Source organism: Nelumbo nucifera, chromosome 8 (assembly GCF_055504915.1).
Source record: "Nelumbo nucifera cultivar China Antique chromosome 8, China Antique-T2T, whole genome shotgun sequence".
NCBI lineage: Eukaryota > Viridiplantae > Streptophyta > Magnoliopsida > Proteales > Nelumbonaceae > Nelumbo > Nelumbo nucifera.
The window spans coordinates 15,990,055-16,006,445 of NC_142656.1; the positions used below are offsets into that span (position 1 = coordinate 15,990,055).

The 16,391-nt window shown below is 40.1% G+C and overlaps 1 protein-coding gene across 5 annotated transcripts in view; it reads left to right on the forward strand.

Moving 5' to 3' along the window:
* The first annotated feature begins 205 nt into the window (after nt 1-205).
* LOC104592507 (uncharacterized) overlaps nt 206-16,391 on the forward strand; it is a 71,007-nt gene continuing 54,821 nt past the window's right edge. For 2 of the 5 annotated variants that reach the window (XM_010251914.3, XM_088893131.1), the window contains exon 1: nt 206-342. The gene's annotated coding sequence lies outside the window, so the exon portion shown is untranslated. Of the gene's footprint in view, nt 414-737; nt 807-16,391 lie in introns of those variants that run through there. The other 3 variants (XM_010251915.3, XM_088893132.1, XM_088893130.1) reach the window with 2 other exon arrangements.

Sequence of the window (16,391 nt, forward strand, 5' to 3'; positions counted from 1 at the left end):
TGAACACCTATTTTTATAGCTGACCATGCCTTGGAGTGGTTGGAGGAAGTTGGTGATATGCGGATCACATGGCACAATCCGAGGCTTGTCAAATTACCTACATCAATATATATTATATATGTATAAATTAAAAGTAATTAGTTTTTTATTTTTTAAACTTTATCGGTGGCAGGTTAAATCCGAATTCGATCATATTACAGTCGAGTCATAGAATACATACACGTGAAAGGAGTACTCACGTGTATGTTGAGATGGATGAGGTCTGACTACTACTTTTTCTCATTCGATGCCCTAGCGCCTGCGACGAACAAGCAGAGAGAGCCGTCACTCCCACTGTTGCAGGTGATATGCTCGTCAAACTATTTCTTTCCCGTTCGATTCAGCTTTCTGTTCCTGCATTGTTCTCTTTAATGGTTGACCCTCTCTCTCTCTCTCTTCCCCATGTCTGCGTCTCTCTGCATCTCTTTCTCACTCTGTCTCTTTCTTTCTATCTTGATTCATTTCACCACCTTTGTTGTTGAATGATAAATGAAGTTATGGATCTTGTCTTATTTATATATTCCAAAAGTTCTGCTTAATGTTGAAAATCTTCTTAGATACTTGGATATTATAGGCAAAATTGTTGTCTGTGTTAATTTATTAAGTGATTCAAGGCTTTCTTCAAATTATAGATGCACAGTTAGATGTGACTCACAGATCGGATCCATTTTTCCTCAACATAGAGGGATTATCTGTTTTCACTGGAGTACTGAACTAAGGAGGAAAATACCTCTGCTGCATCTACGAGTTCAGCACAAACCCGAAATGTATATCTGTTTTAACTTGAAGTTCGACTAGCCATGTACTTAATTATAAACCTGGAATACATCCATCACGCTCTTGCAGTATTGCTGCATCTATAGTTTGCTTCCATGGATAGAATTACTTTATAATATGGGACTATGTGAATTTCAAGCAACCGATTGTGCGTACAACAATGCAGTGCATGTCTAGTGACTCCGGTCTCCAGGAACAAACACTGCAGATCCAGGTGTTTCTTGCCTGGATATTTGCCCACGTCTAGATATACAACTATACATGCAAGTAACCTGAACTTCATTGTACCTAGTCTGTCTCATTGCACCATATAACTGAATCAGAAAAAAAATGTTGGATTTAATTTGAGGAAGAAACAGCTAGATTCTTATCCCATTATGTCATAATGAGTGGTCTCAACACAGACATACACACTCAACATAAAACTATAAATTATACAATAGAAGACAGGTATATCTGGAGTGCAGACATCCTCCACATTTAATAAGCAATGATTTCATTGTGTGGCATCTGAATGATATTCCAAAGAAGAAAATTCCACTTTTGAATTGTTGATCTCTTTTCCTTTTACTGTAACCTTTAGATTATATATATTTTACATGAAGGTCAGAAAAAAATCAATAGCTACAGAAAGGCAGTACAAAGCAAAATTAAAGTTGATACATGATCAATATAAACAAATTCACATGAACCCATATCTTGAACTAAGGCAGCATTATGAATCTTCCATTTTCATTATTTATTTCCATGTTTTCACTTCACATGAAGAGTTTTTCACTCTTCCGTATATGGTTTTTTTCCCTCCTTGTATCAGCATTATGAATCTGGAGCTCATTTCTTGATCCTGAAACTCTGGAGAAGAAAAAATATCTCCAGATTTAAGAAGTAACGGAGGAGGGCCAAATCTAAGGATACTTAGACTAGTTAGTAGTTTCATGGTGGAAAAGGAACAATAAGTAGGCATGTAGACATATGAACGTATTTGCAAGCCTGCAATTTATTACTGAGAAGTAGTGCATTGCATCTTTAATAAGCGGAAACTAGGAGTTATCCAGAACTTAACCAATAATCACTGAAACCAATTAAAAAGAACTGGAACTGTAGAAGTAGTGCATCTTTTTAATAAATGGAAAGGATTTGTCCAGAACTTTCCCAAAACTTTTATAATTTGATTTGGGTTTGGAAACTAAGCACTCTACCTTTTTTTTTGATAAGTAAAGAGGAAATTTTATTAAAGTATATAAAAAATAAGTGATACAATGATCTTCCCACACAGAGGCATGAGGTGCAGCCTCAAAGTACCAAAAGATTATAGTTTAGCCCAGAAAAGGTTATTCCTATGCACCCATTGCTTAGCTAGACAATCAGGTAGCCCATTTGCCGATCTCCTTTCCCATTGAACATTGTCATGTTAGAAATGAGCCATTTAAACCTCTTCATCTCTCTCATTTAGGCCCAAACAACAGGTTCCAGAGACTTTAGCCAACTAATAACCAACCTGGAACCCCCCTGCCTTAATAAGTAATCTGTCAACACTCCTTAGCCAATTGTACCCCTACAAAACATCTTGAATCTCAACTCTGGTTGAATCCCCCACACCTAGCGGACCCAAGAATATAGCAACTGTGTTGCCAGTTACATCTCGGAACACCCCTCCTACTCCTGAAGGCTTGGGTTCCTAGACTACTACCATCAAAGTTGAATTTAATGAAGTCGTCTTCAGGAGCCCATTTTATCAGAGGCTTGACCTGTTGACCATTAACGCTGAGCTCCTTGCTATTGCTCCCCAATTCCTCCATAGATCATCAAAGGAAACTAGAGAGAAAATATCTAGTGCTTTGGCTCATAGAATGGCCCTACTAAAAATGCAATCCCAGATATCCTCATCATTCTTTTCCTTATCATTAAAAATTCTGGCATTCCTCTCCTCGCAAATTGTCCTGACCAACGCTGCTCTAGTACATCTCCTCAAGATTTTGTCCCTTCTCTTAGGCCACTTGAAAATGGTAGGGTCGGAGAGATCACAAATTTGTAGCAGCAAAAACCACTTGCACTCAAAAAAGATCAAACAACCTTTCCCACAAGTTGGCAGCAATAGGGCACAAGACAAGAAGATGGTAACAACTCTCACTATTGGCTTTACACAAGGTACACCAGCCCGAGGAGAGATAGATGTATGGTCTTTTTCTCTGTAGATTGTCCAGGGTATTTAGCTTCCCATGAAATGCTTCCTAGCAAAGAGCTTAAACCGTGGGAGGGATAGTGATGGGGATCAACTTAAGGCGTATAAAAAGAGAACCAAAGCTGATCCTATGCTTATTTAGCATCATTATGATGATGTGGGGCCCACATGGGAGCTGGGTTAGCTGTTGGACAGGACTTATTTGACTTTCTTATATTTCTGGACAGTAAGGGTAATTTTGTAATTTTGCTTGTTGGGGGGGGGGTGTGGTTATGTTTGACAATAGGTCTTAGTCTATTAATTTCCATTTGTTTAGCTTTATGTTTGTAATTGTTTGTGGCAAGTTTCTTCCTTTTGAAGCTTCTTTCTTATTAAGCTTGTAAGGCTCATTCGGAGAACATTTTTGCCAATGAACAAAGAAGTTCTGTACAGAATCTGGTGTGATTTCCCTACCCTTAAGTGTGATTACCTAGGGTTTTCATCTTATTTTTATCTTTTCTCTTCTCTTCTTTTTTTGTACGTTGTTTGTTATACACATCTAGACCTAGGTTGCAAGAATAGTTTTAAATCACGAAGATCTTGCACGGTTGCACCAATTTGCTATCAGAGAAGGGATCAACACTATGACAACATGTAGCGAGAAGAACTTTAGAGGGAGATTGAATGATAGGAAATGGGATGATTTCATTTACATGATCATGGAAAGGGTTGATGCCTTGGAAGCTCAACTGCTCAAGTCAAGGAGTTACAGCAAGGTTCTCAACAGATTGTCCGTAGCTTTTCCTTATTCTCCTTAGCAATGTTGTTAATCTAGTGGACCATTCAGATTGTCCATATTGTCACTCGACATGGCAATTCATTCACATGTGACACTGCAGTGTGAAGACTGGTCGACCTTTGAACTATGAAGGAAGTGATAGTGAATCTGGATGGGGAAGTTAGAGATCGACTCAGATTACTGGAGCGCAGCTTGGTTGGTCGCTTTGTTAATTCCAACCCAGAAGTGGAGAAGATTGAGTGGGCTGATGCTGAATGGCGACTTGAGAAACCTTTTCGGGTGAGAAGATTGATTGTTGGTTTTTTTCTGTTCACTTTCAAAGGTGACGAGGCAAGCAATGTCCTGATGAGAGAATAGAATTTGATTCGAGTGCCTGACCTCAAAATTGGGAGATAGAATCCTTTAGTTGGAGCTATTAGAAATTTGGGTCCTTTAAACATGGTAAGGATGTGGAGGATTTAGGCTTGTTGGTTCTAGAACACTTTCTTGGAAAAACTTGTTTGCTACTCAATTTTAATTGAAGTTGAAGAGATCTACCTTGTTCCTACTTCCCTGTCTCTTCGGTTTGCTAGTGAAGTTTTCATGGATTGTCTACATTTTATAGGCGTTTTATTCAGAATTTCAGCACAATAATGGCACCCGTAACTGATTGCATGAAGAAGGGCTAGTTTTTATGGTCTAATGCAACAACCAAAGCTTTCGAAGAGATCAAAAAGAGACTAACAGACAGCAGCACCAGTCCTTCGTCTCCTAGACTTTTCAAGGGTCTTTGAAGTACCTTGTGATGCCTCTCATGTTGGGATTGGAGGAACTCTTAGCCACGAGGGTCACCCGATGGCTTTCTTTAGTGAGAAACTTTAATAAAGCCATGCAAAAATACAACACCTATGACAAGGAACTTTTACGTTGAAGTGCATGCTTTGCGTTATTGGCGACACTATCTTATTCCCAAAGATTGTTCTCTTTTCTGATCATGAGGCCTTGAAGCACATCAATTCTCAAAAGAGGATGAATCAATGACATGCCAAATGGGTTGCACTCCTCCAAGAATACAATTTTGTGATCAAACACAAGGCTGGGAAGGAGAATAAAGTAGCTGCTGCACTTAGCCAAGTGGTCTATGTCCTCTCTACTATGGTTGTACAAGTGGTAGGCTTTGATGTGCTCAAAAGAGACTACCCTACATGTCGAGATTTCAACATTATCTATGTAGATTTGCAGCCAGGAAAGCAAGCAACATACCCAGAATTTTCATTACATGATGGTTTTTTCTTCGAAGGGACTCATTTGTGTCTATCCAATACCTCACTTCGGGAAGAGATAATTTGGGAACTACATGTAGGGGATGTTGCAGGTCATTTTGGAAGGGACAAAACCACTGCCATGGTTGAAGATCGTCTCTATTGGCCAAGACTCAAAAGGGATGTAGCTAAGGTTATCAAGCAACGTTGTGTATGTTAGCTAGCAAAGGGAAGAAAACATAATGATGGTTTGTACACTCCACTTATTGTTCCACATTCTCCTTGGCAAGACCTTAGCATGGATTTTATTCTAGGCCTCCCTAAGACACTCTACGGGGGCATGATTCCATCTATGTTGTCTTTATTGCTTCTCTAAAATGGCTCATTTCATTCCTTGTAGCAAGACATCTGATGCTGTACACATTGAACAACTATTCTTTAAGGAAGTTGTGCGTTTGCATGGCCTACCCAATACTATTGTTTCAAATAGAGATGTCAAATTTATGAGTTACTTTTGGAGGACTCTTTGGTGTATGTTGAATACTAAGTTAAAGTTCTCTTCAGCTTTTCATCCTCATACTGATGGGCAAACTGAAGTTGTGATTACAAGCTTGGGGGATTTACTATGTTGTTTGATGAGTGATCATGTTACACAGTGGAATTTGGTGGTGCCTACAATAGCTCCATGAATAGAAGTGCAGGTTGCAACCCCTTTGAGATAGTGATGGAATTCAGCCTAAGAAGCTTAGAGATCTAGTTCCTTTGCCATCAGAGGCAAGACCAAGTGTTGATGCAGAAAATTTTGCTAACCACAATACCACATTAAGGAGATCCATGATGAGGTTAGGAGGAAGATTGCAACCAACAATGGAGCCTATAAGTCCCATGCTAACTTACGACACAGGTTTATTGATTTTAATGAAGGAGACATGGTAATGGTTCTGATTTTAATGAAGGGTGCATAAGTCTGAACTTTTTTTTTTTGGCTCAGTTGTAATTTGTGTTGTTGTTTGGGTTCACACCTTGTGTCCCTCTTAGGATGTTTTGTAAAACTTTGATGTACCCCCTCTCTTTCTTAATAAAACTTCATCATTTATCAAAAAAAAAGGTACGAGTCAGTTCGGGTCATTGTGCTAAGATAATACCTAGAGGCGTAAACTTTGTAGAACTCTGTAGAAGACCATATCCTTCTAGCTGGGGAAGAAGGGGGAGAAGGTGCAGAAACTGAGCTGTAACAGAACCTCAACCTTAATGGAGAATAGGTTTGTAGAAGTTACAAGATGGAGGAAAGCAATGAAGATTGAAGCAAAAGACCTCATCCTTGAAGAGTTGAAAATCAAAGGCTTGCAGAGCTTGAAGATTAGGGAGGCAAAGAAAGCTACAATTCTGTTGGAAGGTTTGGAAGTGATTGATTGGATGAAGAAGTTTTTTTCAGAAGCAAGTTCTAGAGGTAAACAAGTGAGCTTTATGGAGTTCAACTTAGATGGAAGAAAAAGATATGAGTTGGATTGTAAAAGGAATGCAAAAGGACACTATATAACTCTGCAAGAATTCTTTGGAGGAAGAAAGAAGTAGTTAGTTTGCTTCCCAGAAGGTAGAAGGGGAATTGGATGGAAGGCAGTGGCAGAGGTACTGTGTGATTTTACTCAACAGTTGAAATCAGAACAAATAGAGGTGGTGGCAAAGGAAGAGAAAGTGTGTAAACAAAAGAGAGAAGAATCTATTGAGAGGAAATGGATGATTGTAGAAAAAGGAAAAAGAAATTGTAAACTGGTAGCAACAATAGGAAAGGAGGACTGGGAGAAGAAATTTGTGGAGGAAACTTCAAGGCCACCAAAGGATTGGAGGGGTATTGTGCAGTCGGTACTCAGAGAATTAAACCTTCCAAAACCGATGGTGATTACACCTTATGAATCTTGTAAAGCTCTGATAGATCTGGGTGAAGTTGAAGTAGAGATTTCAGCTTTAAATATTCAATCAAAAGTTGGTGCTGCAACAGTCTCGAAATGGTGTCCTCTCTCAAATACTAAAAGTTTTGAGATTGAGGACAATGTATTAGTCAGATTGCTTGGGTTACCTTTCAATCTTTGGAAGAAGGAGGTATTATAGTCCATTGCTATAATCTGTGAAGACTAGATGGTGTCTTTGATCTGGATCTTCATTCAGTCGCATTGAAGCTAGCCGGAGTTAAACCCAGTGACATCCCAAAGAAGTTAGAGGTTGTTTTAAATGGTGTAGTATACCCTGTCTGGCTTGCTACCTCCATTGAAGCTCAACTATGGAGGGAGGGACGAAGGGAGGAAAATGAAAGGACAAAACATGCCTGGTTACGTGGGTTGCAAGGCAATACAGTAACTACAAAAGGGGCTAAGTCATATGAGGAAATCAAGAAGAAAAAGGAAAAAGAGGAAAACATAGAGACTTGGGGAAAGTCAGCATGGCAGGGTGGGTAGAGGGATGGCAGATCCTATGTTCAGACTATGACAAGAGGATTAAATGGGGTCATATATGAGACAAAAGTTCAAATTTCAAAAGAAACTGAGCATAGGTCGACAAGGGCTCAAGTTTCAAACCGGTCTTGTGAGCTGGTTTATTCTGGTCCAGTGAACCAAGACCAGCCACATGAAATTTTAAGTAGACAGATGATTGGTAAAGAGATTGGGGGTTTGGGCCCTGGCCCATCTGAAAATAAAGGGCCTCTTCTTCTGATTGGGCCGGTTGTTTTAAAACAGGTGGATCCAAGTTTTAAGAAGTCATGTGCCTCTTTAAGTGGGCACGTGATTGGTAAAGAGGTTGGGGGTTTGGGCCCTGGCCCATCTGAAATTAAAGGGCCTCTTACTTTGACTTGGCCAGTTGTTTTAAAACAGGTGGACCCAAGCTTTAAGAAGTCATGTGCCCCTTTAAGTGGGCACGCGACTAAAGGAAAAGGGTTGATAATAGACAAAAAAGTTGGTCTATTATCGTCCTCATTGAGCAAGAAGCAGCCACCACTCGCAGGAAAGAAACCTAGTCGCAGTGGAGCGACAAATCAGAACTGGGCATGGGCCCTAAGCTTTAAGAAAACAGTTAGCTCCCTAGAATGACGCATCCCGAGGTTCAAGAAGCACTCGATGACAGTGGAGTCAGGGTGTTCTTTCATTCCAGAGACGGTAAATCAGGAGGTTACAGACCCTGTGCGACAGAGGTTACAAAATCACTCGGTGCTGATGAGAGCTTACACACGGAGCTGTTACTTTTGGAAAATGATGGCTTTGAAATTACTGACTCAGCCAGAAGAAGAACTCTCAACTACCCAAGGAAATGGAGTTTACCACAACTATTATAGAGGAGAGGCAGAGGGGATACCGGTTCCTAAATATGCTCCCAGTTCACTAGAGCAGTATGGCATTGATAGAGGACCAGAGGAACATAACACATCTCGGTCACCGATCACAGAGTCATCAATCAGGGGACAACACCTTAAGACAGACTCTGATGCAAGGACTAAAACAACATTGATTGAACACAATGGGAATCCACAATCACCTATTTTGGAAGGATTAACTGTGACCTTACCCCATGTGTCGTTTCTCCGGAGTCATTGCCCCCTTCCCACAACCTTTCAGGTAATCTTGTCAATTCATTTTTTGATACTGATGTGGGTTTTGTGCCTGGAAGAGGTACCTATGCAGCTCAACTTGAAGCAACAACCATGGATGGAAAGTTTTTAAGTGGGGACAGGGGGGCCAAAGAACAAGCGGAAAAGGAATTAGAGAAGATCTGGGATCAAATCTGTATGTATTTGGAGGAGTACAAGAAAAAAGAGGAAGTGGTAGGAAAATATGAGCCTCAAGAAGTTTTAGTAAAAACAGGGGTTCAAAGTAGCAAAAAAGTTGGGGATGAATCAATCTTGGGAAAGATGTAGAGGGAGGAATTAGAGAGGATTTGGGGACAGATTTGTGCTTTTCTTGAGAAGTATAGGCAAAAAGAGGAATCTTTGGAGGAAAATCAAGGAATTGCGGAACATAAAAGAAGCAGTCTTAAGTAGATCTGAAACAATAAACAATCGAAGGAAGAAGAAAAGATCAGAGGTGGAAAGGTTGATCTCAGATATAGAAGGAGATTTAGAATTTAGCGGAAGAGGGGAGAGAAGGAAAGCCTCCAAGTAGGGGCCTGACCTCAGAAGGGGAAGTCGATTCTCTTATCTCCATGAAAATCATTAGTTGGAATGTGAGGGGCCTGGGGAGTGCTAGGAAAAGAAGGCTAATTAAGGACCTCCTTAGAAGAGAAAGGCCGGATATAGTGATGCTATAGGAGACCAAATTAGCTGATATTGATAGAAGATAGGCAAGAAGCATATGGAAATCTAGAGGAATAAGTTGGGTTTCAGCACCTTCTTGGGGGGCTTCGGGAGGCATTGCCACTTTTTGGAGAGAGGATACGGTGGAGGTTTTGGTGGAGCTAATAGGTAATTTTTCAGTGTCATTAAAATTCAAGATGGTAGAGGATGGATTTACTTGGGCACTAACTAATGTCTATGGACCAAGCAACTATAGAGAAAGGAATGATTTTTGGGAAGAACTTTATGGGATTCAAGGGATTTGGGATGGCCCGTGGTGCTTGGGGGGGATTTCAATGTAATTCGTTTTACGAATGAATCAAATAACCCCCAACAGGTCATTACAACCAGCATACAGAGATTCAATGATTTCATTAATAATTGTGAGTTGAAGGAACTCCCATTGTTGCAAGCCCTCTATACTTGGTCCAATTTTCAAGAGACACCAAACTGCACCAAGTTAGATAGGTTCCTTTTCAATGAAAGCTGGGAAAACAAGTGGGAGCACTTGATAACAAGAGCTCTACCTAGAGTCATCTGACCATTGCCCCATTGGCCTAGGACAGGAGCCGTTTAGGCAAGGACCCCGGCCCTTTTGGTTTGAAAACATGTGGTTAACTCACCCGGATTTCGTAAAGAAGGTTGAGGAATGGTGGAGAGAAGACCTAAGGGGGTGAAGTGGAAAGGAGTAAGATTTCTTAAAAAACTAAAAAGTTTGAGAGCACATGTGAAGGATTGGAATAGGGAGCATTTTGGAAGAATAGAAGAATTAAAATCCTCTTTGATGACCCAAATAGAGGAATTAGATACGAAGGAATCCCAAAGAGTCATAAACTCTCAAGATAGAGATCGGAGATGGAAGCCGAAAAGAGAGTTAGATGTCATTTTGAGAGAAGAAATTTCTTGGAGGCAGAAGTCTAGATGCAGGTGGCTCAAGGAAGGAGATGGGAACACTAAATTTTTTCATGAACTAACCAATGGAAGGAGAAGGAAAAACCTAGTTTCCAAACTGGAAGTGGATGGACTAGTCCTTGATTCCCAAGAGAGGATAGTCAATTGTTTTGTTGACCATTTCAAATCCATATTAAGGAAGCCCCTAGGTCCTAGTGTGGAGTTGGAAGGTGTGACCTGGCAGAGGCTTCCAGAAGAGAGTAGAAGCTGACTAGAAAGGAATTTTGAGGAGGAAGAAATAAGAAAAGTTGTCTTCTTCATGAACAGATCTAAAGCACTAGGGCCGGACGAACATAATCAAGGAAGACTTGATTGAGGTCTTCAAGGAATTTGAGGATAATTCAGTGATTCGTCGTGGAGTTAACACTACTTTTTTAGCCTTAATTCCCAAGAAGAAAGAGGCCAAGCATCCAAAGGATTTTCGACCTATTAGTTGGGTGACTAGTGTATACAAGATTGTGGCTAAGGTCTTATCTTTGAGGATTAAAAAGGTGCTTCCTTGTCTTATCAGCCAAGCCCAAGGAGCTTTTGTTCAGGGGAGACAAATAATAGATCAGGTCCTAATAGCAAATGAATGTGTGGAGGAGATGAGGAGATCAGGTTGTAAAGGTTATTCTTGTAAACTAGATCTTGAAAAGGCTTACGACCAAGTGGATTGGGGATTCTTATTACTTGTGCTAAGGAAGTGTGGGTTTGGGGATAGATGGTGCAAATGGATAAACGATTGCCTTTCCTCTTGCCATTACTTCATCCTAGTCAATGGGGTAGTTAACGGTTTCTTCCCAGCTAGCAGGGGTCTGAGACAAGGTGACCCAATGTCACCTTTCCTATTCACTTTAGTTGCTGATGCTTTTAGTAGACTTCTCTCAGAAGCGGATAGGGCCGGATCCTTAAGAGGGTGGAGAATAGGTAGAGATAGAGTTTTAGTAAACCATCTTCAATTTGCAGATGACATAATAATCTTTTGTGAAGGTTGTGATCTGATGGAGGTAAGAAATCTGAAGGATTTGATAATTCACTTAGAGAGGGCCTCAAATTTGAAAATAAATTTTGAGAAAAGTTGTGTTGTGGGAATATATTTGAGTAGAGAGGAGATGGAGTTTATAGCAACCTCGTTAGATTGCACATGGTCTCAGTGGCCTCTATCCTACCTAGGACTTCCCTTAGACGCAAATCCAAAGGAAAGTAGGTTTTGGAACCCGGTGGTGGAAAAGTTCAAAAAAAGATTGGCAACTTGGAAGAGAAACTATATTTCCTTGGGGGGTAGAGTTACTTTGATTGAAGCAACTCTGGCCAACTTGCCTTTATACTTCCTGTCAGTCTTTAGATTTCCTAAAAGGGAGGCAAAGAGGTTGGAAAAACTGATGAGGGACTTATTATACGAACCTGGGGAAGAGAAAAAAGATCACTTGATTAGGTGGGAGTTGGTGAGTAGAAGCAAAAATGAAGGAGGCCTAGGCTTAGGGAATGTGGTGAGTAAGAATGAAGCTCTTTTAGGTAAGTGGCTTTGGAGGTGGCCCTTGGAGAGGGAGAGGTTGTGGCATGAAGTAGTGAAGAGTATCCATGGCTGTTTTGAATCAGGTTGGGACGCGGAGGTATCTCGAAGGGCTTCGCTCACAACACCTTGGAGGGCTATTTATGGTATTCTCCCAAAGTTCCTCAAATTTGTAAGGTATGATGCTTGTTCTGGAAACTCCATTCTTTTTTGGGAAGATATTTGGGTGAGCACTTATCCCCTAAATGATCGCTTTCCTTCTCTCTATTCCATCTCCCTCTTTAAAAAGAAACCAATTTCATGGTTTCTTCCCCCCCCGGTTCGCCCTTTGGATTTAAACTGGAATTTTGGGTTTTGAAGAGGGTTAAGGGATGAAGAATTTCTTTGTGTTTCAGAGCTCTTGTTGCTTCTAGACTAAGTGTGCTTGGACCCCCCTAACCTGGATAAAAGGGTTTGGTCTCTAACCTCGGTTGTCTCCTTCACTCATGCTTCTTTCTTTAAAGCCCTTTGCTCCAATCCCTCCTCTCAGGTGTTCCTTGTTAAAGAGGTCTGGTCAAGGCCATTTCCTCCTAAAATAGCAGTGTTCTGTTGAGTAGCCTACTTGGGTAAGATCAATACGGTGGAAAACTTGCAAAAGAAGAAACCTTACTTGTGTTTGTCCCCAAATTTGCGTAAAGTGAAGGGTGAGGACTGTAACCATTTATTGATATCGTGCTCTTTTACTGCCAATATTTGGAAATGGGTTGTTGCACTATTTAGGTGCAGGTGGAACTTGCCCTTCGAAGTAAAGCTACTGTTCATTCCGGCTGCCTTTGGGAGATTGACAAAAAGAGGGAAGCTAATGTGGAAATGTATCAGAGCCGCTACCTTGTGGACTTTATGGGAGGAGAAAAATGCTAGAATATTTCAAGAAAAGGAAAGAGGTCTTGCTGAAATTAAGGAATGCATAATGACAAGGACAGTCTCGTGGCTAAAATCTTCACACTTGTTGGCAGATTACTCCTATTATGACTTGAGGAGAAACTGGGCAGCAGTGGTTTCTACAGTCTCCACAAAGAACAAATCACAAGCTGAATGGGAATCCCCACCGGATGGAGTGGTAAAACTGAATTTTGATGGTAGCTGCCAAGGTAACCCAGGGCCATCTGGAATAGGAGGGATTCTGAGAGACAAAGATAGCAACATGTTGTCTTTATTTTCAGGACCAGTGGGTGTTGGTGATTCTGTAAGGGCAGAGATACTAGCAGCGGTACAAGGTATACAGATGGCCAGTCCACTTGGAGTGAATAATTTGATAGTAGAATGGGATTCCAAGGTAGTAGTGGGCTGGTTGACAAGTCCAGAGACAGCTTGTTGGGGCTATAGGGATTTGTTAAAGAAAGTTAAATGGCTGACAAGGAATATGCCAGTCAGGTTTCAGTGGGTCAGCAGATCAGCAAATGCAATGGCTGATTCTTTGGCCAAGCAAGGGATGTCAAGGGGAGATCTGTTTTGGGCCACTTTGTAACTGTGTTTCAGGCTTGTGTTTGTTTAGTTTTTATGATTCAGTCCTAGGGGGAGGTAACACCCCGTGCCTCTTCCTAGGCTGAATGTACTACTATTTTTTTAATTAATAAAACTACTCTCATTAATCTAAAAAAACATTTCCCTAAATGTGTTTATAAGAAGCTCCATTCAAGAAATTTGGGTCCTTTTAAAATCAAGAAGAAAATTAGCTCTAATGCTTATGTACTTGAGTTGCTGGATGATATGGGTATGATTAGTGCATTCTTTGTGGAGGATTTAACGTTGTATAATGGTGATGCAACCAATATGGACCAACCCGTAGGCTGCTTACCAGCAGCCTCCATTTCTAAGGAAGAGATTGAAGTTGTTACTGATGATCAAATTGTTTCAATACGACATGGGGGATATCACAAGTTTCTTGTCAAATGGAAAGGTCATCGTCATTTTGATTGCACTTGGCTCATTGCCAATGAGTTCCAACACCTGAACTGTGATATGTATGAGAGGTACCTTCCTTTTACTAGACATGGGGGATATCACAAGTTTCTTGTCAAATGGAAAGGTCATCGTCATTTTGATTGCACTTGGCTCATTGCCAATGAGTTCCAACACCTGAACTGTGATATGTATGAGAGGTACCTTCCTTTTACTAGACAGAGCCAAGTTTTTCCAAGCTGGGGAGATGATGAGGATCAATTTAAGGTGTATCAAAAGAGAATGAAAGCTACTCGTATGCTTATTTGGCATCATTATGATGACATAGCTCCCACATGGGAGCTGAGTTAGCAATGAATCAACTTGGGAAGACCCTAGAGTAGTCCACCTTAAGGTGCTCTTTGTGTGGTTGAGTTTGCTGCTGGACAGGACTTATTTGACTTAATTACCTTTCTAGACAGCAATGTATTTTTGTAATTTTGCATGTTTGGGGGGGTGTATCTTTTGGAACAGGTCTTAGTATAGTAATTTCCGTTTGTTTGGCTTTATGTATGTGATTGTTTGGGGCAGGTTTAGTATAACCTAGCATCTTTTTGTAAGTGGCTTGTTGGGCCAGCTAACTTGGGGGGCAAGTTTCTTCCTTTCAAAGCTTCTTTCTTATTAAGCTTGTAAGGCTCATTTGAAGGACAATTTTGCTAATGAACAAAGAAAGTTCTGTACAAAATTTGGTGTGATTGCCTAGGGTTTTCATCTTATTTCTATGTCGTCTCTTCTCTTCTTTTGTTTCTCTGTTAGTTCTTTGTTCTACACATCTAGACCTAAGTTGGTTGCAATTGGCAACAAGTAGGGTGAATCACTACTCTAAACATCATGACAGTGGTTACAAAGCTTACCAATATCCAATCAATCATTCTCCCAAAAGCACACTCTAGCTCCATTACAAAATGCCAATTTTGGAACCAACATGCTGCATGAAGTTTCTGTTAGAGGTCATTGCCTCCTTCGATTTATGTATATTCTGTATGTATTTTTTCTACCTAGTGATTTAAAAGGTATGCTTGAGGCGCGCCTAGGCGGACAAGTGAGGTGCATTTTGGGGTATGCGCCTTGTGCCTCAGCCTAGGCATGCACCTTTTCAAAATTTTGTGCTTTTTGCGTTTTTTTTTTTTGAGTCAGATAGCCCTCGGACCCTTGACCACGCCCCTCGAGGCAAGCCCGAACAAGTCTATGTTAGGGTCTGAAATTCTTATTTGCTAATGTTGTTCATTCATTCATTGCAATAAATTATCTTCTTAAAAGGCAATGAAAGTTATAAAATCATTGTTTTTTATGTGAGAAATAAGAAATTCAGACCCTAACATAGACTTGTTTGGGCTTGCCTCGATGGGCATGGTACAAAGGCGACTCATAGAATAAAGAATGCAATATGTTTTACATCACATTAGCTACTTGAAGCAATGCAATCAAGGAGAAATGGAGATTGCGGGTTTTACATGCTTGAAAATGCTTTATATGTTTGCTTTTATTTTTAAAATTTCATTTGAATACACTTTACATGTTATGTTTATGTATTTTAATTTTAGGTAATAGGTTTTTTGAAACATTTATTTTAAAATTAAAATTTATATTTTTTATTAACATTATGTTTAATATTTTTTGATTTTGTTGCATCTTTAAAAATTTTTTGGCATTTTTTTTGAATTTTCTGACTTTTTTTTATTTTTTTAGCTTTTTTTTTTATAATTTTGCACCTTGCTTAAAAAGGCACGTGCCTTGCCTTGCGCCTCAGGCGCAAATTGGCCCTTGCGCTTTCAAAACACTGTTTCTACCTTAACAAAATCCTAGTTTCTGTTGTATGAAGTTTTTTCGCCATGTTAAGGATACTTACCTCCATTCTGAAATCAACTGTGGTCAACATGATCATAAGCCATCCTTAATTGTATTTACAAGTCCTTAAAGGACCACACCCTAGAAAAGCTGCTCCCTATTGGTTCATTGTTTTGCTAATAACCCATCTGCTAGACAATTTGGTAGTCCTTGGTGTCCATTTCTAGAATATTCCAATCTCTTCTGTTAGTTGCTTTATCTCTCTCATGATTCCTCTATAGATCCATGATGCTGTATCGGGTTTCCTTAGCAATCCTATTATTGTTTTAGAGCCCCCTTCCACATGTAATTGTTCCAATGCATTGATTTAACTAATCTTAGACCATGATACAGCCACTAGCTCTGCTCTGATAGTGCTTCCCTGACCTATTTATATTGAATATCGACCCATTATATCACCTTTCTTCATTTCTGAAAACTACCCTTATTCCTGATTGATCCGAATTCCCAATGCTGCAGCCAGCAAAGTTGAGCTTTGGTTCAGCTCTCTTGTGGTGGTAAACCAGAGATGGGTGGGAATGGATCTAAAAGCTGATGATTTAGCTACCTGTGAGGCTGTGGCAATTTTTGATTTTATAGTCTGTGGAGAAAATTTGAAATCCTTCAAATGCGTAAGGGACTCAGATGGACTAAGAATTTCCCAGTGTTCTTTTTTTGAGGAAAAGATAACTTGTATTCAGAAAAGGGAAGAATGTACAACATGCCTCAAAAACAAAGAGGGCAGCCCAGACCAATTAAGCAAGCATTGGATCAGCACTATACAAAAAATCCTTTCCCAAACG